The sequence below is a fragment of the Mauremys mutica genome, chromosome 1, assembly GCF_020497125.1.
Source record: "Mauremys mutica isolate MM-2020 ecotype Southern chromosome 1, ASM2049712v1, whole genome shotgun sequence".
NCBI lineage: Eukaryota > Metazoa > Chordata > Testudines > Geoemydidae > Mauremys > Mauremys mutica.
The window spans coordinates 3,327,742-3,353,358 of NC_059072.1; the positions used below are offsets into that span (position 1 = coordinate 3,327,742).

Here is a 25,617-nt window from a genome sequence, read left to right on the forward strand (position 1 = left end):
ATAGAAGGGATCCAGAGACGAGTAGTGAAAATTACTTGACATATAGCAAGACTTGTATGTGATGAGATACTGAAAAGAATTGGACTATTTAGTTTAAAGAGGAGACAAATTAAAGAGGCATGATAGAGGTATATAAAATTTATGTTATAGAGTTGTAGGTTACATGAATGGTTCCTATATACCAGTGTTTCTCAAACTGGGGTCGCCGCTTGTGTAGGGAAAGCCCCTGGCAGGCTGGGCTGGTTTGTTTACCTGCCCCGTCCGCAGGTCTGGCCGATCGTGGCTCCCACTGGCCACGGTTCGCCGCTGCAGGCCAACGGGAGCTGCTGGAAGGGGCGGCCAGTATGTCCCTCAGCCCGTGCCGCTTCCAGCAGCCCCCATTGTCCTGGAGCAGCGAACTATGACCAGTGGGAGCCGCAATCGGCCGGACCTGTGGACAGGGCAGGTAAATAAACCGGCCCGGCTCGCCAGGGGCTTTCCCTACACAAGCGGTGACCCCAGTTTGAGAGACACTGCTGTATACCATCCTTTTTAATACAAGAACAAAGGGACAGCCGATGAAATTGAAAGGTGACAAATTTAAAAGTACTAAATGGAACTGCCTTTACATGGTGTGTAGCTAGTCTGTGGAACTCATTGCCACAATTGATTATTTAGTCCAAGAGTTAGTAGGATTCAAAAAAAGATGAGATATTTACAGTAGAACCTTAGAGTTACAAACACCAGAGTTATGAACTGCCCAGTCAACCACATACTTTATTTGGAACGGGAAGTAAGCTATCAGGAAGCAGAGCACACATACACAGCAAATACAGTATAGCACTGTTTTACATGTAAACTACTAAAAAAAAAATTTTTTTTTCTTCTGGCTAGTAAAGTTTCAAAGCTGTATTAAGTTAATGTTCAGTTGCAAACTTTTGCTAGAACAACCATAACGTTTTGTTCAGAGCAATGAACCATTCCCGAGGTGTTCATAACTCTGAGGTTCTGCTCTTTTAGGGTAATGAGACCATCCATGTATTAGATATGATAAAATATGGCATACATCAGCCACTTGGAGATGCTCAGACACTATGTTAATGAGGGCCAAGTTATTCCATCATGGTTCACTGTGGGGATTCATGCATCTAATTCTGAAGCAACTGGTACTGGCTACTGTTAGAGATAGGATACTGGACGCAATGGACCATTGGTCTGACTTGTTACGGTATTTCCTATGTTCTTAAACCCAGACTGCCTCCCCAATCCATTTCATGTCCTTACTTCTGCTGCTGTTTAAAGCAGTAGATTGAAACTTACAGTCTTAAGATTCTGAGGAGCAGTAATGATATTAACCAGATTCTTTAAACTGTCACTTGGGGATTCTGTGGTTAGTTGTTGCAACAGGGGACTCAGGGCTTGTCTACACTACTGGAATCATCTGGTGAAGACGCGCTATGCCGACAGGAGAGCGCTCTCCCATTGGCATAATTACTGCACCTCTGCGAGAGGCGGAAGCTATGCCAACGAGAGAGCGTCTCCCATGGACATAGTGCTGTGTGGATAGCCCTTTAAGTCGATAAAAGTTATGTCACTTAGGGAGGTGTCGTTTTCATGCCCCTGAGCAATGTAAGTTACATTGACTTAATCGGTAGTGTAGCCCAGCCATCAGTCTTCAGTTTGCTCAAACCCTTCAGTGAGTTTGAGTTAATGGTACTCAGCAACTCCAAGGATCAAAGAGAATGTTCCACTGACATAGCATTTGGATAAACATGGGTCTGTCTGTCACTGAAAAAATGCTTTGTTTGAAAATTATTTTTGATTTCAGGCATTGGTACACAACAGTGATATACTCTTAACAATACATACAAAGCAATAACCTGAGCTTTTCTCATTTTTTAAAACATGGCAATTAAAATTTAAATTCAGACAAGATTGAGATTATAATTGAGGTTTTATGACAATAAAATTTTTTATAGCCTTTGAATTACTTTTGCTCTTTGAACATTACATTGTGTACTCTTTCTCTCTAAGGTAGTTATAGTGGCCCAGTCACCAGAATATGTACTGCCTGTCTTTTATGGGAAATTCACGTTAGTGTGTATATAATCTATTAGAGACCTTTATTAAATCTTGTATAAAAGACACCAACCTCAAAGAGGCCCTTTTGCTTCCCAAGAATTTGAAGTCCTGATATTTTCTGTTCCAGAGTACGTTGATTTGTTTTTTTGGCAATTAGAGTTGCTATTAAGGCTATCAGTGTGAACTTGTTCCTGGAGTTTGTGCCTAAAATGCATTGAACTGTAATGAGCGTCAACTTTATATTCATAAAATCCAGAACAAACTGAGCTATAGAAGATGGGCAAGGATTGCTAAATCTGTGTATTTGAAGGGTATTGCCCATATAGTTGCGAAGCTTCCTGGTGATCAATATTTAGCACTAAGACATGCTATGGAAAAAAAAAATTAAAATCATGGGCTTAATTATTTACTCATGTAAAATGTGCTGCTTTCTTGCCTCTAAGGATTAAAGAACTAAAAATGATTTTTTAAATATCTTTTTTAAAGTGATAGTTTTATCAGCATTGTAATAACAACAGAACATATAGGTAAATTGATAGCACCAGTGTGTTCTGAGGTAAAACTGGTTCTGATCACAGTATTCAAAAGAATGTAAGCGTTTTAACATATAGTATTGTTGTAGAACGGTTGTAGATGTGATTTTATATTTTAATGTTTGGAACTATTTTACAATTTATATCTTGCATGAGATATTGTTAAAGGAATACTGTCAAACGTTGTGATTTTTGTTTGCTCCATTATGATGATATAGTACTGACAATATAGGTGAAGTTGATTTATAATACTTTACCTTTCAATAGAGTGCAACAGGAATTTTCAGTCTGCAGATGTTGCTTCCTAATTGTCAGCAGGGTCTGATGCAATTGCAGCATTCCCTAGCTCTCATCTGTAGTAAAGAGATGAAGTCCAGAGGCAAACATCTGCATGTCAAATTATTTATTACCAGAGTAGATTAGCTTAGCCTATGTCTGGAAGAATTTATAGTTGGCTGTGAAGTTCCAATATGTTTCAATTTTCCTGGCCTAGACAAGTTTTAACCTAAAATATAGTTGACATCAAAGTCTTGTTCAGCAATGTGAGAACTACATGTGGACAGAGAAAATTGTTTAACGGAACATTTGAAGAATGCTGTTGGAGGGTAAATCAGTATTAAAATTGAAATAATCTAGTATTTGGTTTCATTTGTTTAAATTTTTTAATAAATTAGTCACTTAGTCTTTAACAAGATTGTTTGAAAATTTGTTTTATATTGAAAATATTTAACTGTTAAATATCTGCACATATTCATATGGGAATTGAGATAAAAATATAGATTAATAGAATTTCTTCATTGATTCCCTGTGTCTAGCTGAATAATTTGTGGCTACACTAGAGCATATCCTTTTGTTCATTTTATAACTATATTGCAATTCACCATTAGCACAATATAAATTTACTGCTCGTTACGTGCTTTGTTTTTATTTTGATTATTTACTCATAAATCTTGCCAATTCAGCAACTGTCTCTCACATTTAATAAAAAATAATTAAAATATAGGTCTAAACCCCTGCAGATTCAGTTCTTATAATAGCCTTGGGCATTAGCTGGAAGTTTGATTGGATGGCTAGTGGGTATGGATTATTTTAGTCATTGAATCAGGGAAATCTTTGATATTTTTTAATTCGGGGATTTCGTAGCCCCAGAATAGCTAGAATTAATTCTTTCTGTGCGATGCATATTGGATTACTATGGCACGTTGATCCTTCATGTTTTCCTGCAGTAATTTTCTATTAGGAAATCCCTTAGTCTCTGCTATTTCAGAATGAATCTTTTGAAGCACACTTAGTTAGGTTAATGTGTGCCTGTTTAAAGTGTCCATCCACAAACACAGACCTTTTAATTTTCAGTTAATGTCAGTTGAGTAGGAGATATCTTGGTGTCAAGAAAAATTACTCAAAGGAAAGCACAGCACTCATCCAGAAGAGGGAAACAAAGGCAGGATCCTCTGCTGTTTGGCCAAAGAATCTTTTGATGGACAGTTATGCAATTTAGTTCACATTTCCCGTCAGCTGGTGACCATTCTTATATCAGTACCTCATTACAGTTTGCAGATGGGGTGCAGGTGTGCCCTCCTATCTGACAAACTGCAGTCCATGTCTGCAGCTGGTCAGGATGATTCTGTTAATGTTTAAGAATTATGTTAACTCTGGTGTTCAGGAATCCATTGTCTTGCCTGATTCTGTAGGACTTTCTATCTGTCCCTTTTCTAATCTGTAAAATGGAATAATTGTCTGTCACAGGAGTTGTGTGAAAATTAGTACATCAGTATGAAAATGTAAAGTGATATTTAAGTGCTGTTATGTTCTCTTAACCTTGAAGTCTGAAGAGAGTTCCAAACTGCAAATAGATACTGGTGGAGTGAGCTCCGTGAACCTCATGAGCAAAGTTCCTGATTATCATATTTATAACAGTTGTTAGAGGAGTCACTGCAGTACTGCTTAGTTTGTATGAAATCTTGAAATGGGAGGAAGCTTTGCAGTTGTAAAGTAAAGGAGGCCTAAAGGGTTCTTCTCTAATTTAAAAAATCATATAAGTATTTGCTGTTTTGCTGTGATAACTTTAGCAGTCACTAGCAGATACCTATAGAAATTCTGTGGATGGAAAAACGTAAGACAAATAGTTGAAGTCTTCCATTTAATTTCCTTGTGTTGATAAAATGGACACTAATAATTATTGTGTTAAGTAGGATGTTCTTAGACCTGTAGTATGAAATCAAATTTCCAGTGTGCTCTTGGGCTTTGGATGAAGCTGCCAACTTCTTAGTTTTTGTTTTTCTTATTTCAAATATTTCTTCCACTCTACTCTGAAAATATTTTTTTTGTTTTGTTTTTTTTCTTGCCACGGTTACTAAAAATACACTAGAAAAATATTCAGATGAACATCACAATTATTCTGTATCCTCTATATTAGCATTGAAAGCACGAGGTTGGAGAAGAATGTGCCAGAGCTGCTATCTAAAACGATCAGCTCTGAGACCTTTTCATAGAGTTTAAAGCCAGAAGGGACCATTAGATCATCTAGTGTGTCCTATATAGCACAGATAATTAAATTTTATCAAGTTACCCCTGTACTGAACTCAGTAATTTGTTTGACTAAAGCAGAGGTGGGCAAACTATGGCCCACGGGCCACATCCGGCCCACAGGACCGTCCTGCCCGGCCCCTGAGCTCCTGGCCCGGGAGGCTCGTCCCCAGCCTCTCCCCGCTGTCCCCTCTCCCCCACAGCCTCAGCTTGCTTGCTCCGGCACCATTGCAATGCTCTGGGCGGCAGGGCTGTGAGCTCCTGGGGCAGCACAGCTGCAAAGCCCGGCCTGACCCGGTGCTCTGAGCCTCGCGGTGGCAGCAGTGCGGCGGTAGCGCCACCAGCCACCCGTGCTCCAGGCAGCGCGGTAAGAGGGCACGGAGCAGGGGGTGTTGGATAGAGGGCAGGGGAGTTTGGGGTGGTGGTCAGGGGGTGGGGGCGTGGATAGGGTTTGGGGTGGTTGGTGGGTGAGGGAATAGGGGGTTGAATGGGGGCAGGGGTCCTGAGGGGGAAGTCAGGAAGGAGGGGGGGTTGGATGGGATGGCAGGGGCAGTCAGGGGTGGAGGTCAGCGGACAGGGAGTGGGGGTGTGTGGATGCGGCAAGGGTCCTAGGAGGGGCTGTCAGGGAACGGGGGGGGGCGGGGTTTGGATGGGGCAGCTACGAGGTGGGGGCTGGGCCACTACCCCCTCCCCTAACCGGCCCCCTCCCCTAACCGGCCCTCCATACAATTTCCGAAACCCGATGCGGCCCTCAGGCCAAAAAGTTTACCTACCCCTGGACTAAAGCATATCTTGTGTTTAGCTTAAGCATATTTTCTAGAAAGGCATCATCTTGATTTGAAGACTCCGGGGGATGGAGAATCTACCACTTCCCTTGGTAGTTTGTTCCAATGGTTAATTATCCTCACTGTTAAAAATGTGTGCCTAATTTCTAGTTTGAATTTGTCTAGCTTCATTTTGCAGCCATTGGTTCTTATGAGGCCTTTCTCCACTGTATTCTCCACTTACTCCTTTCATACCTGTTCCCCTCCCCAAGGTACTTATACATCATAATTAAGTCACTTCTCGATTGTCTGTTGATAAACTAAAGAGATTGAGCTTTCTAAAAATCTCTCAGTGTAAGGCATTTTCTCCAGTCCTCCAATAATTTTTGTGCCTTTTTTCTGCACCCTCTCCAATTTTCCAACATCCCTTTGAAAATGTGGACTCAAAACCTTAATGTATGTATTCAGGGTCACAAGTTTTAATGGAGTACCTGTTCTTTTCTATGGTATGGAAGAGGATGCACATCATAAACATTCACTGTCAAAGGGGGTCACTTTAGAAGTGTTTATATATCAGTACATTTGAAGGAGGCAGTGTGTTTCCAACAGTGTATAAGAACCTTAGAATGGCCATACTGGCCCATCTAGCCCAGTATTCTGTCTTCTAACAATGGCCAATGCCAGGTTCTTTAGAGGGAATGAACAGAACAAGTAATCATCAAGTGATCCATCCCCTGTTGCCCATTCCCAGCTTCTGGCAAACAGGCTAGGAACACTTCGCAGCACGGTTTTGCATCCCGGCCCATCTTGGCTAATAGACATTGATGGACCTATCCTTCATGAACTTATTTACTTTGTTTTTGAACCCTGTTATAGTCTTTTGCCTCTACAACATCCTCTGGCAAAGAGTTCTACAAGTTGACGGTGCGTTGTGTGACGAGGAACCTTATGTTCATTTTTTATCAAGATCAAATGTTGAGATTCCTAATTAACACTGAGCAGTATTTTTTTGGAAAATGTTCCATCTTGTATAAACGTAACTGGAACGGATGAATATTGCAGCATTGCTCTCCAATGTGAAACAGGTTTTAAAGAAAAGCATGCTTTCATTCATTCACATTTAGTAACAATTCTGTTGTGCTTCATAAAGTATATTTGACTTTACCTCATATTAACTAAGATTTTAAAAACAGATTAGATCTCCTAGCACAAACCAATGCAAGGAATAGGGTTTAACATTCCTAGTAGATGCCTTTACAAATAGGTTTTAATAGCAAACTTACAGTACTTAAATATTGCCTAGTGGGGAACTTAAGTGGCTACTCCCATTACTGTTCCTCCTTATCCCTCCACACTTTCTACTCATCAAAACCATCCTGTTGCTGCTTTGCCTGCTTCCTACTTAGCTGTTGCTGCTCTTGACAAGCAGATACAGACTCAGTTGCCTGACTGAGCGATGACTCATGAGCTAAAGACAGCAGTTTGCAGTGCAAGTTAATCGCATTTCCTGGGGACCTTTTAGGTTTCAACTTTTTAGTAGTGATTCGTAAGAGGTTCTTAATGAACAATACTATGATTTAAAATATGCCAGTGGTCAGCTCCATTCTTCATCGTGATAAGGTCCACAGATCCATTTCAGTGGGTATTTGAGTTAATTTGCATCCTGGGACAGAAACAGATCTGGTCTCTGGCAGCAGGCCAGTATCCTGATCCTTGAAGTTCCCTCTAGTTTTATCTGCCTTCCCATCAGCAGATGGCTCTCTGAACCCTCCCTGCTGCAGAGCTCTTCTGAGGGAAATTTCAGTCCTTTATTTCAAATTTCTGATTAACATTTGGGCTCAGTAGTGACTAATTCCTGGCCGTGTCTCAGGGCTGCATTTGCTTACTGGGGAGATTTTCCCTTTTTGAGGAGTCTGCAGTGGCTAGCACCTCTGCAGACATCAGGGAGAGAGCTAGACTGAGAGAACCAAAGGCAAAAGGAAGGGTTAGTGCCTCCTTCACCCACTGTCAGTTCTCTTTGGGAAGCTCAGACATCTCTGCTCCTGCCTCAGCCTGGTCTGGCAGGGTTGCCTCAGTCCCGTTGTGTCATATGTGTCTCCTCTCTTCCCTGCAGGAAAAGAGCCAGACAGGACTGGAATGACAAGCAACCCCCGCTCCCCCCATCCCATTTCCATGAGAGGAGCAATGCACAAGATGAAATATTGTGCCCTAGTTCCTAAAGTCCGCACCAAAGCTGTTCCTCAACTGCAGAGTGCAGCCATCTTTTCCCCTCCGATTCTCCTTGGGCCATGGATGGAGGGCAGTACACGCAGCACAGATACTGGCAACACTAGCTCCTCCTCCTACTTTCTTCTCTATAACAGGCCTCCCAAGGGATCCTTACTGACATCCCAGACCATCTGGCCCATGTGGACCCCCATAACAGAAAAATGGTGAGCCTCTGGGGAATCATTCTTCAACCCCAGTAACTTCCCTGAGAGACCCAGATGGGGCCCCTGTTGAGGAGGGAGGGCAATAAGGACAGCCTCTGTGAGGGCAGGAGCTTGCTACCACTTGAAATATTTTTGGAGCAAAAAACCCAAGTTTGCTCCTCCTTTTGAAGCAGGATCATAAGGAGAATTTCCCAAAGGGGATATAAATATGTAAGATCAGTGCCCAGTTCCCCTTCTCACCTTCACAGAGTACATGCAGCCTGACAGATTTAGCACAGATCTGTGGCTTGATCTTTGCTGAATTGTTCCTCTGGGTTCATGCATGCATAAAGTGGGATGGGAAAGGGAATTCTTCCTTAGGGGATGCCAGCTGCCTGAATCAGAGATGGGGATCAAATAATAAGATACTCTCAGGAAAAGTACTAAGTACTGTGAATCTATGCTTAGGAGGTCTGCAGGTGCCCTAGACAAACTATGATGAAGGTTGGGGATTTCCTGCCCAACCTAAAAGATTAGGAAAGTATTGGAGTGTTGTCCCAGATGCCGGTGTAGGTTGCTACACTCTAACTATTAGCTGTTGACTCTGGCTGTCGTCGTAGGTTGCCTTGCCTTGCCACAGCTGCTCCATGGTAGCTGTCCATGGAGTGATGAGGACAGCCCATATGTGGAAGAGCAGCAGGCAGTAAGGAGCCTCTTGGCCCATCATTTACTTTTTTCTAGCCCCCCAAACCTCAATTTTATAAAGCCATAAAGTTCCTCCATGTGCACCAGTCCAAATTCAACCTGATGTTACTACCAAGGGGAAACAGGGCTATCTTCCCTGGTGGTCAGGGACTCAGCATTTCTAACTGAGTGAGACTTTTTTTTTTTTTAAATCTGAAAGGATAGCCTCCTGACTCTGCAGGTAGCCAAGTCTGGGCGGATGTCACCTCAGTCTCTTCCCTGGGTGTAAAAGCTCTCAGGTCACATGAGCCCAACAACGACAGAAATAAAAATTATGAAGTATTGTTTGATGCTCTTCCCATGCTTCACAGGCAGTGCTAGCATGGGCGGACAGTATTGCTCATATAAACAACAAGGAGTCCGGTGGCATGAGTATTGCTTACATGGTTATCATAACTTCAAAGCCTAAGGGCTTCTCTGTGCAAAAGTTAGTGGGTCCTAAATCTTTACATGAAGGTATAGGGGGCCTTCTCAGGCAAATTGGTTTCCAGCTTGTAATTCTATAGTGGGAAACTTTTTGGAAAGCCAAAGCTATCCAGAGCTGTCAGAGAAGTAGATTTATAATCCTGGCTTCTGCCAGACACTACTGAAAGATTACTTGGCAAGTTAAAACAGTCTCTAAAGTACAGGAGAGAATACTACTTTGCAAATGGTGGGAGGAACAAATTGAGGGAGCTGAGGCAAGGTCAGTCCCATAGAAACCCAGAGTTACAAACACCAGAGTTATGAACTGACCAGTCAACCACACACCTCATTTGGAACTGGAAGTCTGGAATCAGGCAGCAGCAGAGACCAAAAGAAAGAAGAAGGGGAAAAAAAAGGCAAATACAGTACAGTGCTGTGTTAAATGTCAATTACTTAAAAAATAAAGGGAAAACATTTTTCTTCTGCATAATGAAGTTTCAAAGCTGAATTAAGACAATGTTCAGTTGTAAACTTTTGAAAGAACAGCCATAATATTTTGTTCAGCGTTACGAAAAACCTCCATTCCCAAGGAGCTTGTAACTCTGAGGTTCTATTGCAGTTGCCCTGAACTGCCTCAGAGTAATTTGCATGACTTGCAACCAGCCCTGTTTAGAGTTAGACCCCTGAATGGTGCCAAGCTCTTTCAATTGGGAACCTACAACTTTGGCCGCAGTAAGATCACTGGACACTGTGCAAAGAGGGATACTCTCTGGAGCTTAGCAAGGGTCACAGACACAATTTTGTCTCATTCCCAAACTCAGGCAGCCCGTTGAAATGACAGGATGTGAATGTAACTGTACATTACCTACTTCAGATAAGAGCGATATAACTCATCCTGTTTCTAGGGCAGGTCTACGTTACGGCGTTAAGTCGACCTAAGTTACGCAACCCCAGCTAAGTGAATACAACTGGAGTTGACGTAGCTTAGGTCGACTTACTGTGATGTCTACACCACGCTGGGTTGACGGGAGAAACTCTCCTGTTGACTTACCTTACGCTTCTCGTCTGGTGGAACAACGGAGTTGACGGGAGAGCAATTTGTGGTCGATTTGGTCTTTGCTAGATCCGCTAAATCAACCCCCGGTGCACCGATCGCTCTAGCCTCAATCCCCAGTAAGTGCAGACATACCCCTAAACTTGGAGAATAGGGAACTAACAGGGATCTCTGAAACATCTGAGGCTTATAGTCTTATGCCCATTTTATCGTTCCATAGTCAATTCTCACAGTTTGCATATGGATGGAAGTCCCTGCACGGCACCGCTGCGCACGGAGCTCTTCTTCCCCCCCCCTCCAAAGTTCCATTCACTACTATTTGGACTGACAGATGCTTTCAGGGTCTCCTGAAATCACAGTGGTATTAATATGGGCTTCTGGAAAAATTCAGTCATAGCTCTGAGCTGATGATAAATCCTATTGGGTACAAGGCCTCATCTCAGAAGAACGATAACTGAAAATAAAGATGACCTTACAGGGAAAAAAAAAGTGGAGTCAAACAAAAATCCAGTTCTTAGTAAATCCTATTAGGAATGTTGCTTTCATGCACAGACATGCTTCAGTGAACCTGAGTTCATATGAGCCTTATCCAGTAATTCCTATTATCCCTCCACATTTCAACCTATCACATCTATTGGTAGAGGCCCTATTGTCTATTCTCTGTTCCCTCAACTCAGGGTGGAACCACTAGCTGGCTGTGCCTAGTCTATGCTTGACCACTTTGCCTACTCTGCACAAACCACCGTAGAGTTGGCAGATGTTTATCACCTCTTGACCCTTGTTTCAAGGATTCCTTCTGGAACATCACTGAATTTACCTCTGTCCTATAGCGCACTGTTATATATGCCACCCGATTGCTACAAACCCCATAACAAGAACAGACGGATGTGCTACAATTCTTGCATGATTCAGCACAGAAATGAGGGGCCCATTATACCTTCGGGTGCAGATGTACATTATCTTGTATCACAGTATGAGCTCTGGCAACGTGCTGCAAGTAATCCCCTTCACTGTGTTAAGGTCATCTGTATTGACTGGTGCAGGAAGTTGGAATGCACGCAGATTAACAAAAGAATATAGTTATGTGGAACACATCACACCATATTAACATGGCATATATACTTAGTGATTCCTCATGTTTGCTTATTATAGGCAGCCTTGGCTGAAACATCCATATAGTATATCTCCAGTAGATCTTGCCAGCTCCAGAGGATGGAGTTAATTTGCATGGTGGGGTCTGAAGTGTACTGTAACTCTGTATTTCCTGGCTTTCAGAGGTTTGTACGCAGCTGCACTTAATGTTCTGGAAGGGTAAGAGGCACTGCCAGTAAACCTTAACTTTTGTGATAATGGAGTTTTTGGGCACTGAATAAGAGATTTAGTCTAGTCATGACAGCGTGTCTGATGAGGTTTTTGTAAATAATTTAGGAAGAATATGGTCAGCCCTGCCCCAAAGAGAAAATCAACTTCTCCTTTCATGGGCAGAGCAGAGTTTCCTATCTCTGTGTACTGACCATCAAGGAGAAGTTGAAGACCAAGGTTTACATGGCAGAAGTTGGTTTAAACAGAGTGGACCTGGACCCAGACATATCCTCACTTATTGTAAGTCAGTTTGATGGGCTGGTGATTGATTTATATTGCTATTTCCAGATACAAAAAGTGCCCTGTGGCCTCGCCATGTATCAAGATTCAGCATTTGAGGTTGTGGATGATCCCTTGGAAAGCTGGGCAAGGTCTCTGCTCCATTCCTTTCCACCGCTCCCCAGAGCCAGGCACAAGAAAGGAAGGAGAGTGCCAGAGACACTCTTTGTCTTCCTTGCTGAAGAGGCTATAGCTCCTAGGACTGATTTAACCTAGTGTTGGACCTTCCAGTGTTTCTACATCTCAGAGAAGATCTGCTGTTGTAAAAAGCAATCCTTCATCCAGCACCAGGCAGGTTCAAAATGGATTCTTGGATGAAGTGATGATCACTCCCATGGACTGCAGAAAAGTCGATAAATAGAACTTATTTTATTGGTAGAAGCAAAGTCTGTGTTTAACTCCCACATTAAACAAATGAATTTGAATTCCTCCAGGAGGGCTTTAATGAGAATGTTCAAGCAAAAATGTAAAGTTTCTCTAGTACAAGGGTCTCAGCATGTTAAAGACAAGATCTGTAAACCCTGAAATTAAATACCTCCTTAGGGTAACTACCTTGTTTCCAGCTGCACAGGTTATAGAATGCAACCTTGACATTTCATTCTGGTCCTTACAACACTACCTCAATTAAACCCCTGTTGCAAGTGTCATTATATTTATCCATTAAAGTAGACTTCCTGAAAACTGCTATCTCCAATCAGATGAGCTTTTGAACTTGGGAACTCTCCTGAATGAGACCCATTGTGTATTTTGAATTCTGACATAGTTTTTACAACTGTCATATCATTCATGCCCAAAGGAAATTCAATACATATTTTTCCTTCTGTCAAGCATCAAAGTCCAATCTATAGAAGTGCTGACAATTTCAGGGCAGAGAAGTCATATCTCCAATGAGATATGCGAGGCAGCGAAGTAGCCACCAGTATATAAATTCACCAGATTCTGCATATTGGTCATCCAATCTTTAGCAAGTGCCATTTTTGACGGAAGTCTTCTCCCTGCCTCAGTGCCCATGGAAAGAGAAGAAATATAATTTACACTATTTTGAATGTACATATTTAAAGGATGATCCTACTTCCCACCGTGGAGGCTACTGCTCTGAAAATCCTACTGTAATAGATATCTGTATCTTAGCATGATGAAGAATAGGAACATTTTTCTGCACTTACCTGCATATTTCCTTTCCTTGAAACAATTCCCACAGATCTCGCTTCTCCTAGAGACAAATGGGATCATCCAGAATAGAGATGGAAATTGACAACTAAACATTTAGGTTTATTTCATTAGGGGAAATTGTCCCTATGCTCTGCAGTAGGATAAATTGTTCTTTTTCTTCAATGTATATTTAATACAGTCTCTAATTTTGGAAAATAGATTGAAATTACCGTGGCTGTTGAAGTTGTTTCAATTAGAGGAAATTTAAGGGGGCAGGGCAGTTCCCTGCTGCCAGTGGCTGACAAGTATGGTTCTGTTTCTAACTTGCAAGCAGGCTGAAAAACTCATTGTAACAGATCTATGGACTTCATTAACTCAAAGAAAGGAAATTTTCAGGTAAGCAGATACATTTTTTTCTTCAGAGGTTTTGGTGGTGCTGTGTGGTTCACATCTGTGCATAATGATCTTTTAAAAGTGGGGAGTAGTAATTTATATACAAGGATACATAATGAGAGGGTAAGAGAAGGAAACAGAAATGAGAGAACAAGCATCTTTCAGTTAGCAGTCTTTATTTTTTTGCTGTTTCTTCCTGTCAAGTTAAGGTTACCTGGCAGGCTGCCCAGAGAATCTGTAGCTGTGTGTGTGTTGCTGTTGGTGCAGAGGAAAATGTTGCTGTAGGAACTAGCCAGACATATTTCTGCTGTTGGTAAGCCTATAACTCTGTTAATGGGCACCAAGCAACTTAGCAATGCTGCTTTTTTTAGCTATTCATGGACCATAAGACCCAGAGTATGCTACTTTGGAGCAATAGGCTGCCAAGGCTTTCTTGAAGGATTTGGAACCAACCCTTTTTTCCATTTACTCTGCAAAATTGTTTCTCTGATGGTACAAAGAGAAATGTTCCAGAGCCTTTCAGATGTTAGTGGGATTAAAGAGAAGATGCTATGAAAATTAACATCAAGATAACTGTGAAGCTGCTTTTTTAAAAACAGTATCGTCTAGAATAAAAGTATAAAATCATTTTCAGGTCACTGAAAGTGAGCTGTTAGTATGAGCTGTACATCAGGAGGCCAAGTGTGTTTCATCAGTTTACCACTGTGTCAAAAAAAAATGCTTTTGCCACATCAGCAAAATGTATCTAGATGAAGAGTTAAAAGTCCTTCTACATGCACATGGGTTCAGTGTGTTTTCCATTTGGGATCTCTATAATCTGTATATATCACACCTTTATTTTGCATAGAATCTTCTTTACAAACTGTCCTATACATGCTTTCATAGAGATCAATAATACAGTGACACGGGTGAATAGGTGAATTTAAAATTAACAAATATAGGGAAAATAGAACAGAGATATTCCTAGAGAATGAATGAATGAGAAGGAATACTGTTCACAGCAGTTCATAGTAAGTGGATACTCAAAGAAGTTTCCTAAGGAGCTTTTATCACATCATAGTGTGACTTAAGTTTGACTATGGTGCTTTCTTGTTTGTTGCAGATTTGCTCATTTCATTCATACTTACCCCACACTGTAAACTGGCCTGAAAGCAGTGAAGCAGTCAGCTGAAAAGTATCTCTGAGTTTCTCAATGTAAATACTGGAATGCTAATACACTGGACTACAAAGTAATATAGACTGAAAACCGCACCATTTTTGTATATCTTGTCAGAGTTGTATCTAGAGCTTGGAAAGTTTAGTTGGATAATCTTAATATTTGCAAATTTGAATTGACTTATGTGCGGGTTGCTTTCAGTATTCAAATACCATTACTTATGGGCAGGTGTGACAAACTGACATCAACATAGATGGGTTTGTGAAAACCAGCCAGAAGTATAGAAAGGCCATTAATAATCCTCCTGAGGTTCTAAGGCTGCATGCTCAAGGTGACCCTAAACCTCTGACTACCAGAAAATGGGTGGATCACTGCATAATTTCCCTTTTCTTTATGCTCCCCCTTAAGGTGTGGTACAGGCCACCATTGGAGACAGGATACTGGGCAAGATGGGCCATCGTCTGACCTAGTATGGGAGTTCGTCTATGACTCTTGTTGGTGTCTATTCATTTGATTAAATCTAGAGGCACCCTAGCTTAGGGCAAATAGTGTTTCAATGGAACTGCTTTTTCGGTTTTTAGGCATATTGAGTGATATGAGTGTTGAGTGAAAGCTATGCTGACAAGTGAGAGGCACCACATATAATGCTGAGAAAATGTACTGGGCCCAGTGGGATTCCTCCATTTTTCTGCAAGCGGCTGGGAATGTAAGAGATGCAGAGAAAAAAGAGAAACACCTCAATTTTTCCTAGCAGCTAGGTAAGGAGAGAGGAGAAATGAGTGATAATGTGCCAAATGGAGTATGAGATCTGCAAATAATTGTGGTGTCCTGGGCTTATGTTACTTTACAATGTTTGTAATGTGTAACGTTTTATGGACTGCCTCTCCCAGGATTTGTAAGGCATTTATCATCTTGATGTGTGTGTGTGTGTGTATATATATCTATATAGAGTGAACAAATTTATGACCAAATACAAAAAACGATGAGCTTTCCCTTGAGTCTTTCGAGTACAAGAATGTACAAAGGTAAGTGCGATGTTTGTTTTTTAGAGGTGTTTCCCTGTGAAGGAGGCAAAATTGGAAAGATGGCTTTCATTTAACTCTAAATGCTCTCAGGGTTGGGCTTTGATTTCTTCTGGCACAAAAATTCAGTCAGTTTCCTGACACTGAGAACTCTCTGTGGGATCCTCCCCAATAGTCTAAAGTTGGGCCTCTCTATGTTAATTGCTTTTGTGGAGCATTACTCTATTTGGAGGATCATGGAGGGCGAGGCAGTCTGAAAGAACTGGGTTCCATCCAGTAAATGTTTTGTATATTAGGACCAGAACTTTGAATTCTGTTGTGAAATGGAGTATAGGGTTTGTGAGTACAAATATAACTATTTTGATTGCTGATGGTGCGTGTTGTACTAACTTAAAATGGTTGCATTTAATCCTATATAGAGAAATTTGTGGTTGTCTAACCTGGAGGAGTCAAAATTGTGGATCATGATGTTTGTCTTTGTTTGGGAGGAAGGGATGTAGTCTAGTCAGTGAAAGATGAATAAAAGTGTTGTTGGCATATTCAGAAGTAGTGATGAGTCCTGCATGACCTGATGCTTGGTAGCACCTTGACAATCAATAGTCTGATGACTTTGAATGTTGATGAAGTCAGGATATGGCCAATTTGTCAAAATATTTTCCCCGTTCTGCCAGTGTAATTCTGTCATTGGTTGAGTTTTAAGAAGAGCAATTAGTTTAAGGGGGAGAGAGAGAGTATTGAGATGTACAGGATTCTTTAGTAAAGAAGCTTGGGTGGTAAGGGGCATGTGTCCATCAAGAGTCTCTGGGATTTGTCTGGGAATGACTGGATCCAGGGCAGTGCGAATTCACTTACCTCCCACCAGATCGGTGAAAAATCTAATAGTTTCATAGTTTTTTCCCAATTTTTTTAATAGATTGCCCAAAGATTTTCAGAAGTCTAGAAGGGGCTAGTGATTTTAGGTGACTTAATTTTGGAGTAGCCAACTTGAGACACCTGAGATTCTGATTTTTAGAGTGTGGGTGCTGAACACTTTCTGAAAATCAGACCCCCTTAGGCATCTCAAGTTGGGCAAACCAAAAATTCAAGGTACCCTGAGTCACTAATGACCTTTGAAAATTTTGGATCTAGGTTTTAAGGCCTGAATGGCCTTCTCATGTAGTCCGATCCTATTCCAGGTAGAGATCACAACATAGTAGCATGATGAGAGTCTACAGTTACTCTGTTTTTGTTCTGTTTTACATGTGATGACCAAATGGCAAAGTAGATTGATTTAAATCACCATTTTAATCATGATTTAAGTGAGCAAGCAGGAGGAGCTGTGATTTAAATAATTAAATATATATTAATATATATATATACCAATCTCCTAGAACTGGAAGGGACCTTGAAAGGTCATCAAGTCCAGCCCCCTGCCTTCACTAGCAGGACCAATTTTTGCCCCAGATCCCTAAGTGGCCCCCTCAAGGATTGAACTCACAACCCTGGGTTTAGCAGGCCAATGCTCAAACCACTGAGCTATCCCTCCCCCCTAATTGATTTTAATTGTTTTGCATTTGTGCTTTTTACATCTTTTCCTAAATAAGTTTATTCTTATTAGTTGGTTACCATTAAACATGTTGATTTGCAACCAAATATAACTTTACGCCAATTTTGGTGCTTATGTTTGTTAACCAGGAAGATACTTGCTAGCTGTCCAAGACTGAGTATAGCTGAGTTACATCATCAGTTTGATTAGGTATATGTGAGTGCAGCCATTGCAGATGGTAAGATGAGAAATATAGTGGCATTTCAATTAATAGGTATCCCGTTTTATAGATAATCATGGCTTAGTGTGACATACATTGGTAGTGTTGTTACCTGTTTTGATCCGTGCAATTGGCCATTATTCAGGGTTGTATCTGTTAGGAGAAGAAAGTGATAATGAAGTCAGGTATTTCTTTGATGCTGTCTGGTTTATTTACAAAGAATTGCACACTAAGTCCCATTTCTCTGAATAGAATAGGAAGCAAATGTAATCAAACAGGCGGCAGTTTCTTTGCTAACAGTTCCTAGCCCCATTCCAGCTAGCACTCTGCCTCAAAAGATCTCTCTGGGTTTTCTCTCAGGGCCACTGCCATGGTGCTTTTCTAGCTGTCTCCTTGGCTTTCTGTGTGCTGCTGCTCGCAGACACATGGATTTTCACCAAACAGGACCTAGTTCCCTGTATTTGCATTCATTCTTCAGCTTCTAACTGGCCATGCACGTGGCCTGTGTTTTTGGCAGTGGTTACTGTTGTTTCAGCTTACTCCAAAAAGGAGATTAAATTCTTACAGTTATCCTGAATGGTGCTTTCATGCCCACCAGCTTCAAAGAGGTTTCACCCACCTTCATTATAATATGTTTTCTTATATATAGATTAGCTTATAGGTGAGACTTTATGATAGTAAGCTAAGGACTTAAAATAGTAACAGGTATAATTTAGAGGGAGTTCTCAGACTTACAATGCTATTCTGAGGAATGAATTGTGTCATGAGTCGAAACCACTTTTCCCATAGTAATTAATGGTATGAAGGCAGGATTGGTTCCTGAACCAAGGCTTGATATACTATTTTCATCACAATAACACAGATTTTTGTATTAAATGAATTATAGACAAATGTTGCAACATCAGTGTATTTACTGTGCACTGTATTTTGTAAACAGCATTCAAATAAACATATAAACTCACAAAGGCTGCTCAGAATGCCAGCAACACAGGCTCAGAAAGCCAGGGAGAACGGTACACATGCTGAGCCTCAGCCAATCACTGTACTGTTCAAGCTTTCTGATTGACTGAGCCCGGGGCCGGGAACCAATCAAAACCAAGCAGCAACCCTACCTGGCAACAAGCTACCCTGCTGCCTCAAAGCCAAACAGAAGCAACCCCTTCCAGCTCCATACCAGTATAACGCAACCAGGAAGTGATTTCAAGCGAACTTTATGCAAATCGAGAATCATAAGGATGAAATGCGTTGTGGGGCAAAACAGGTAGTCAATTGAAAAGCATTGTAAGTGGCGTCTGATGTAAGTCAGGGATCGTAAGTCTGAGGACTCCCTGTACTTCTGTGAAAACAACGAGGAGTCCTTATGACACCTTAGAGACTAACAAATGTATTTGGGCATAAGCTTTCGTGGGTTATAACCCACTTCATCAGATGCATGGAGTGGAAAATACAGTAAGCAGATATAAATTTACAGCACATAAAAAGATGGGAGTTGTCTTACCAAGTAGGGGGCCAGTACTAATGAGGTAAATTCAATCATGGTGGAAGTGGTCCATTCCCAACATTTGATAAAATGATGTGAGTATCAACAGAGGGAAAATTATTTTTTGTAGTGATCCAGCCACTCCCAGTCTTTATTCAGGCCTAATTTGATGGTGTCAAGTTTGCAAATTAATTCCAGTTCTGCAGTTTCTCGTTGAAGTCTGTTTTTGAAGTTTTTGTTGTTGAAGAATGGCCACTTTTAAGTCTGTTATTGAGTGTCCAGGGAGAATGAAGTGCTCTCCTACTGGGTTTTGACTGTTACAGTTCTTCATGTCTGATGTGTGTCCATTTATTCTTTTGCATAGAGACTGTCCGGTTTGGCCAATGTACATGGCAGAGGGGCATTGCTGGCACATGATGTGCAGGTAAACAAGCCCCTGATGGTGTGGGCGATGTGGTTAGGTCCTGTGATGATGTCCCTTGAATAGATATGCGGACAGAGTTGGCAATGGGGTTTGTTGCAGGGGTTGGTTCCTGGGTTAATGTTTCTATTGTGTGGTGTGTACTTGCTGATGAATATTTGCTTCAGGTTGGGTGGCTGTCTGTAAGCGAGAACTGGCCTGTCTCCCAAGGTCTGAGAGAGTGAGGGATCATCCTTCAGGGTAGGTTGTAGATCCTTGATGATGCACTGGAGAGGTTTTAGTTGGGGGCTGTAGGTGATGGTTAGTGGCATTCTGTTATTTTCTTTGTTGGGCCTATCCTGTAGTAGGTGACTTCTTGGTACCCTTCTGGCTCTGTCAATCTGGTTCTTCACTTCCCCAGGTGGATATTGTATTTTTAAGAACGCTTGATAGAGATTCTGTAGTCTGAGGGACTGGAGCAAATGCAGTTGTATCTTAAGGTTTGTCCGTAGACAGTGGATCGTGTGATGTGGTCTGGATGAAAGCTGGAGGCATGTAGGTAAGTATAGCGTTCAGTAGGTTTCCGGTATAGGGTGGTGTTTATGTGATTCGCTAATTTTTACTGTAGTGTCCAGGAAGTGGACCTCTTGTGTGGACTGGTCCAGGCGGAGGTTGATGATGGGATGGAAATTGTTGAAATCCTGGTGGAATTCCTCAAGGGCTTCCTTCCCATGGGTCCAGATGATGAAGATGTCATCAATGTAGCGCAAGTGAAGTAGGGGCTCTAGGGAAGAGCTGAGGAAACATTGTTCTAAGTCAGCCATAAAAATGTTGGCAAACTGGGGGGCCATGCAGGTACCCATAGCAGTGCCATTGACTTGAAGGTATAAATAGTCCCCAAATCTGAAATAGTTGTGGGTGAGGACAAAGTCACAAAGCTCAGCCACCAGGATTACTGGGACATTATCGGGGATACTGTTCCTGATGGCTTGTAGTCCATCTTTGTGTGGAATTTTGGTGTAGAGGGCTTCTACCTCCATAGTGGCTAGGATGATGTTTTCTGGAAGATCACCAATGGATTGTAGTTTCCTCAGGAAGTTATTGGTGTCTTGAGGATAGCTGGGAGTGCTGGTAGCATAGGGCCTGAGGAGAGAGTCCACGTAGCCAGACAATCCTGTTGTCAGGGTGCCAATGCCTGAGATGATGGGGCGTCCAGGATTCCCAGGTTTATGGATCACGGGTAACAGATACACTACCTCTGGTCAGGGCTCTAGGAGTGTGTCTGTGTAGATTTGTTCCTGTGCTGCTTCAGGGAGTTTCTTGAGCAGATGGTGCAGTTTCTTTTGGTACCCCTCTGTGGGATCAGAGGGTAATGGCCTGTAGAATGGGGTGTTAGAGAGCTGCCTAGCAGCCTCTTGTTCATACTTCAACCTATTCATGATGACTACAGCACCTCCTTTGTCAGCCTTTTTTATTATAATGTCAGAGTTGTTTCTGAGGCTTTGGATAGTGTTGTGTCTGCACGGCTGAGGTTATGGGGCAAGTGATGTTGCTTTTCCACTATTTCAGCTCATGTACATCAGCAGAAGCACTCTATCTAGAAGCCCAGTCTGTTGTTTCGACCATCAGGAGGAGTCCATGCAGAATCCTTTGGCTTGTAGCGTTGGTAGGAAGGTTTCTGTGAGTTAATGTGCTGTTCAGTGGTGTGGTGGAAATATTCCTTCAGTTGGAGACAGCGAAAGTAGGATTCTAGATCACCACAGAACTGTATCATGTTCGTGGGGATGGTGGGGCAGAAGGAGAGGCCCTGAGATAGGATAGACTCTCTTGCTGGGCTAAGAGTATAGCTGGATAGATTAACAATATTGTTGGGTGAGTTAAGGGTACCACTGTTGTGGCATGTAGGAGTTTAGATAGTTTAGTGTCCTTTTTCCTCTGTAGAGAAGCAAAGTGTGTGTTGTAAATGGCTTGTCTAGTTTTTGTAAAGTCCAGCCACGAGGAAGTTTGTGTGGAAGGTTGTTTTTTTATGAGAGTCTCCAGTTTTGAGAGCTCATTCTTGATCTTCTCCTGTTTGCTGTATAGGATGTTGATCAGGTGGTTCTGCAGTTTCGTTGAGTGTGTGTGGTATAATCTCTCACCATAGTCAGTGTGTTATGTTGATTGTAATGGATTTTTTATCTTCAGTCCTTTTGGTATGTTGTCCATCTGTTTGCTTACTCATATCATTTAGCATATCTTCAGACTGTGGGATGTTTTATCACAGGCTCTCTTTGTATTTGTGCCTCTGAAAAGGATTAATTTCAATCTTTAAATTTGTGCTGTTAATTCCATGTGTAAATTAAAGTGGTATGTTTATCACAATGACTAGAAACAGAATTCAAAATCCTTTCTGCGGTGAAAAAACAGCAAGGAGTCCTTGTGGCGCCTTTAGAGACTAACAAATTTATTTGGGTATAAGGTTTCATAGGCTATAACCCACTTCACAAATTTTAATAATTCTGGTGAAATCATAAGTAATTCAGAATGGGGAAGGTGAGAAACTATAGTACTTTTTCCTTGAGTGCTATATAAATTGTAATCTCCTCATGCTTTCCATGGATTTTGAAAGTCTAGTTTGAAATACTGTCTAGATGTTAGAGTACTTGTCTAATGCTTCTATCTAATGCCCATTTTTCATGGGTGTGATACTGAAGGTTTATACATAACCTTATACATAAGGTTTCTCAAGGCATGTTCATTGTTAATATTGCGCTTTAGTTTAGTCTTAAACACAAGATTGGAACCTCACTTCAAGATCTGACGAGAAGACCCTGGATTGTGTAAAAATACCTTGTTAAAACTAGGGCTGTCAAACAATTAAAAAAATTAATCTTGATTAATTGTACTGTTAAACAATAATAGAATATCATTTATTTAAATATTTTTGGATGTTTTCTACATTTTCAAATATATCGATTTAAATTATAACACAACACAGTGTACCGTGTTCTCTTTATTTTTGATTACAAATATTTCTGCTATAAAAACAAAAGAAATAGTATTTTTCAATTCACCTCATACAAGTACTGTAATACAATCTCTTTATCATGAAAGTTGAACTTACAAATGTAGAGTTATGTACAAAAAATAACTGCATTCAAAAAATAAAACAATGTAAAACTTTAGAGCCTACAAGTCCACTCAGTCCCATTTCTTGTTCAGTCAGTCACTCAGACAAACAAAAAGAACAGGAGCACTTGTGGCACCTTAGAAACTAACAAATTTATTTGAGCATAAGCTTTCTTGGGCTACAGCCCACTTCACCAGATGCATAGACTGGAACATACAGCAAGAAGATATTTATACATACAGAGGGGCTACTTCCACCTTTTCATGTTCTCTGTATGTATAAATATCTTCTTGCTGTATGTTCCAGTCTGTGCATCCGATGAAGTGGGCTGTAGCTCACGAAAGCTTATGCTCAAATAAATGTGTTAGTCTCTAAGGTGCCACAAGTACTCCTGTTCTTTTTGTGGATACAGACTAACACGGCTGCTACTCTGAAATCAGACAAACAAGTTTGTTTACATTTGTAGGAGATAATGCTGTCCGCTTCTTTTTTACTATGTCACCTGAAAGTGAGAACAGGTGTTCACATGACACTGTTGTAACCAGTATTGCAAGATATTTATGTGTCAGATGCGTTAAAGATTCATATGTTTCTTCATGCTTCAGCCACCATTCTAGAGGACATATGTCCATGCTTATGGGGGGTTCTGCTCGATAACAATCCAAAGCAGTGCAGTCCGATGCATGTTCACTTTCATTGTCTGAGTCGGATTCCACCAGCAGAAGGTTGATTTTATTTTTTGGTGGCTTGGGTTCTGTAGTTTCCACATCGGAGTGTTGCTCTTTTAAGACTTCTGAAAGCATGTTCCATACCTCATCCCTCTCAGATTTTGGAAGGCACTTCAGATTCTTAAACCTTGGGTCGAGTGCTGTAGCTATCTTGAGAAATCTGCGATTGGTACCTTCTTTGCATTTTGTCAAATCTGCAGTGAAAGTGTTCTTAAAATGAACAACATGTGCTGGGTCAGCATCCGAGATTGCTATAACATGGAATATATGGCAGAATTCAAGAAAAACAGCAGGAGACATACTGTTTTCCCCCGAGAAGTTCAGTCACAAATTTAATTAAGTCTTTATTTTTTTAATAGGCATCATCAGCATGGAAGCCTGTCCTCTGGAATGGTGGCTGAAGCATGAAGGGGCATATGAATGCTTAGCATATCTGGAACGTAAATACCTTGCAATGCCAGCTACAAAAGTGCCATGTGAATGCCTGTTCTCACTTTCTGGTGACATTGTAAATAAGAAAAGGGCAGCATTATATCCTGTAAATGTAAACAAACGTGTTTGTCTTAGCGATTGGCTGAAGAAGAAGTAGGACTGAGTGCACTTGTAGGCTCTAAAGTTTTACATTGTTTTGTTTTTGAGTGCAGTTATGTAACACAAAGAAATCTACATTTGTAAGTCGCACTTTCACAATAAAGAGATTGCACTACAGTACTTGTATGAGGTGAATTGAAAAATACTATTTTGTTTTTTATTTTTACAGTGCAAATATTTGTAATAAAAATAAGTGTACACTTCGTATTCTGTGTTCTAATTAAAATAAATATATTTAACAATGTAAAAAAGCATCCAAAAATATTTAATAAATTTCAGTTGGTATTCTACTGTTTAACAGTGCAATTCAAACTGCGATTAATCACAATTAATTTTTTTAATCACGATTAATATTTTTGAGTTAATGGCCTGAGTTAACTGCGATTAATCGAGAGCCCTAGTTAAAACAGAACTTCACTAAAAGCAAAGGGAAGCTAAGAAAAGTACAGTTCTTTCACAGTTTTCCTCAATGTGAGTCTCCTTTTCAATGTATTGTATATTCAGTTCCTGGGTTCAGTGTCTTGCTGTCCCTTCAAAGTAATAGGGGCCTCAGACTGAATATGTAATACATGTATTCTGTTGTAATTATTCTTGGAACAAGGAAAATGACCTTTTGGTTTCCTTGGCAACTTAGAACTTTCTTTTAGAGTGATGTCAGGAAAACAAAGTGTGTTCCTGAATGAAGTAGGTATTTCACAAGCTGAGTCTAAGGACTGCAGAGAGGAGGAACTGTTAACACATTGTGCTTCCAGAAACCAGAATAAATGTTCATAGTTGTCTGCAGTATTAAATGGTAAAGCTGCAGGTAGTGTGATAGAAGGGAGTATATTCATATGGGATAATGATTTTACAAAAAACTTGGCATCTACAATAAGTTCCATCTTTCTTTAGTCTAACTTAAATTTCCCATTAGGTGAGGTTACATGTAAAAGATACTTCATGCCACAGTAACCTTTCAAGGGCTTTCCTTGGTGAATAGTAACAGTATTTTCTTTTTCTTTAATTCTCAGGAAAAAGAGACTGGAGCGAAACTTCACATTGAAAGAAAGCTCTTTTTTTTTTCTTTCTTTTCTTTTTTTTTAAAGATGAATATACCCCAGGAACTGTAACCCAAATGTTTCTCTGTCCGTGGAGAAGATTTCATTTTTGAAACAAGATTTCTACGGAAGGTATGAATATTTACTCTTCCTCTTTAAAGCTCATTTGTTTCATAATAAATACAACTATACAATGCATCTCAGTATTCAGAACTTGAAAATTTTACTTGGCATTTTATACTGAGAGGTAGACAAGATGAGAGTGGTGATGCTGGGAGGGCTGTAACCAATGTGGTTCAGCTCCTCTGCCACCATTTGGAGGCATGTGATATACAGGAGCTCAATCTAGCTAATCTAATGATTGTTTCTGGCCTTAAACTCTGTAAATCTGTGACTCATAGACGATAAGGCCAAGAGGTACCACTGTGATAATCTGACTTCCATATAACACATCCCATAAGACTTCTCTGAACTCTTTGAACTAGAACATCTCTTTTAGAAAAGCTTCCAGTCTTGAGTTAAAAATTTCCGATGACAGAGATTCCACCACAAGCATCGCTAAGTTGTTCCAATGGTTCCTTGCCCTTCCTCTTAAAAATGTGCACCTTGTTTCCAGTCTGAATGTGTCTAGTTTCAACTTCCAGTCATTGAATCTTGTTAGACCT

The 25,617-nt window shown here is 40.8% G+C and overlaps 1 protein-coding gene across 2 annotated transcripts in view; it reads left to right on the top strand.

The window, feature by feature from the left end:
* PPP6R2 (protein phosphatase 6 regulatory subunit 2) overlaps window positions 1-25,617 on the top strand; it is a 156,543-nt gene that overhangs the window by 14,175 nt on the left and 116,751 nt on the right. The window contains exons 1-2 of one of the 2 annotated variants that reach the window (XM_044990744.1): window positions 24,637-24,708; window positions 24,926-25,084. The gene's annotated coding sequence lies outside the window, so the exon portion shown is untranslated. Of the gene's footprint in view, window positions 1-24,636; window positions 24,709-24,925; window positions 25,085-25,617 lie in introns of those variants that run through there. The other variant, XM_044990735.1, reaches the window with a different exon arrangement.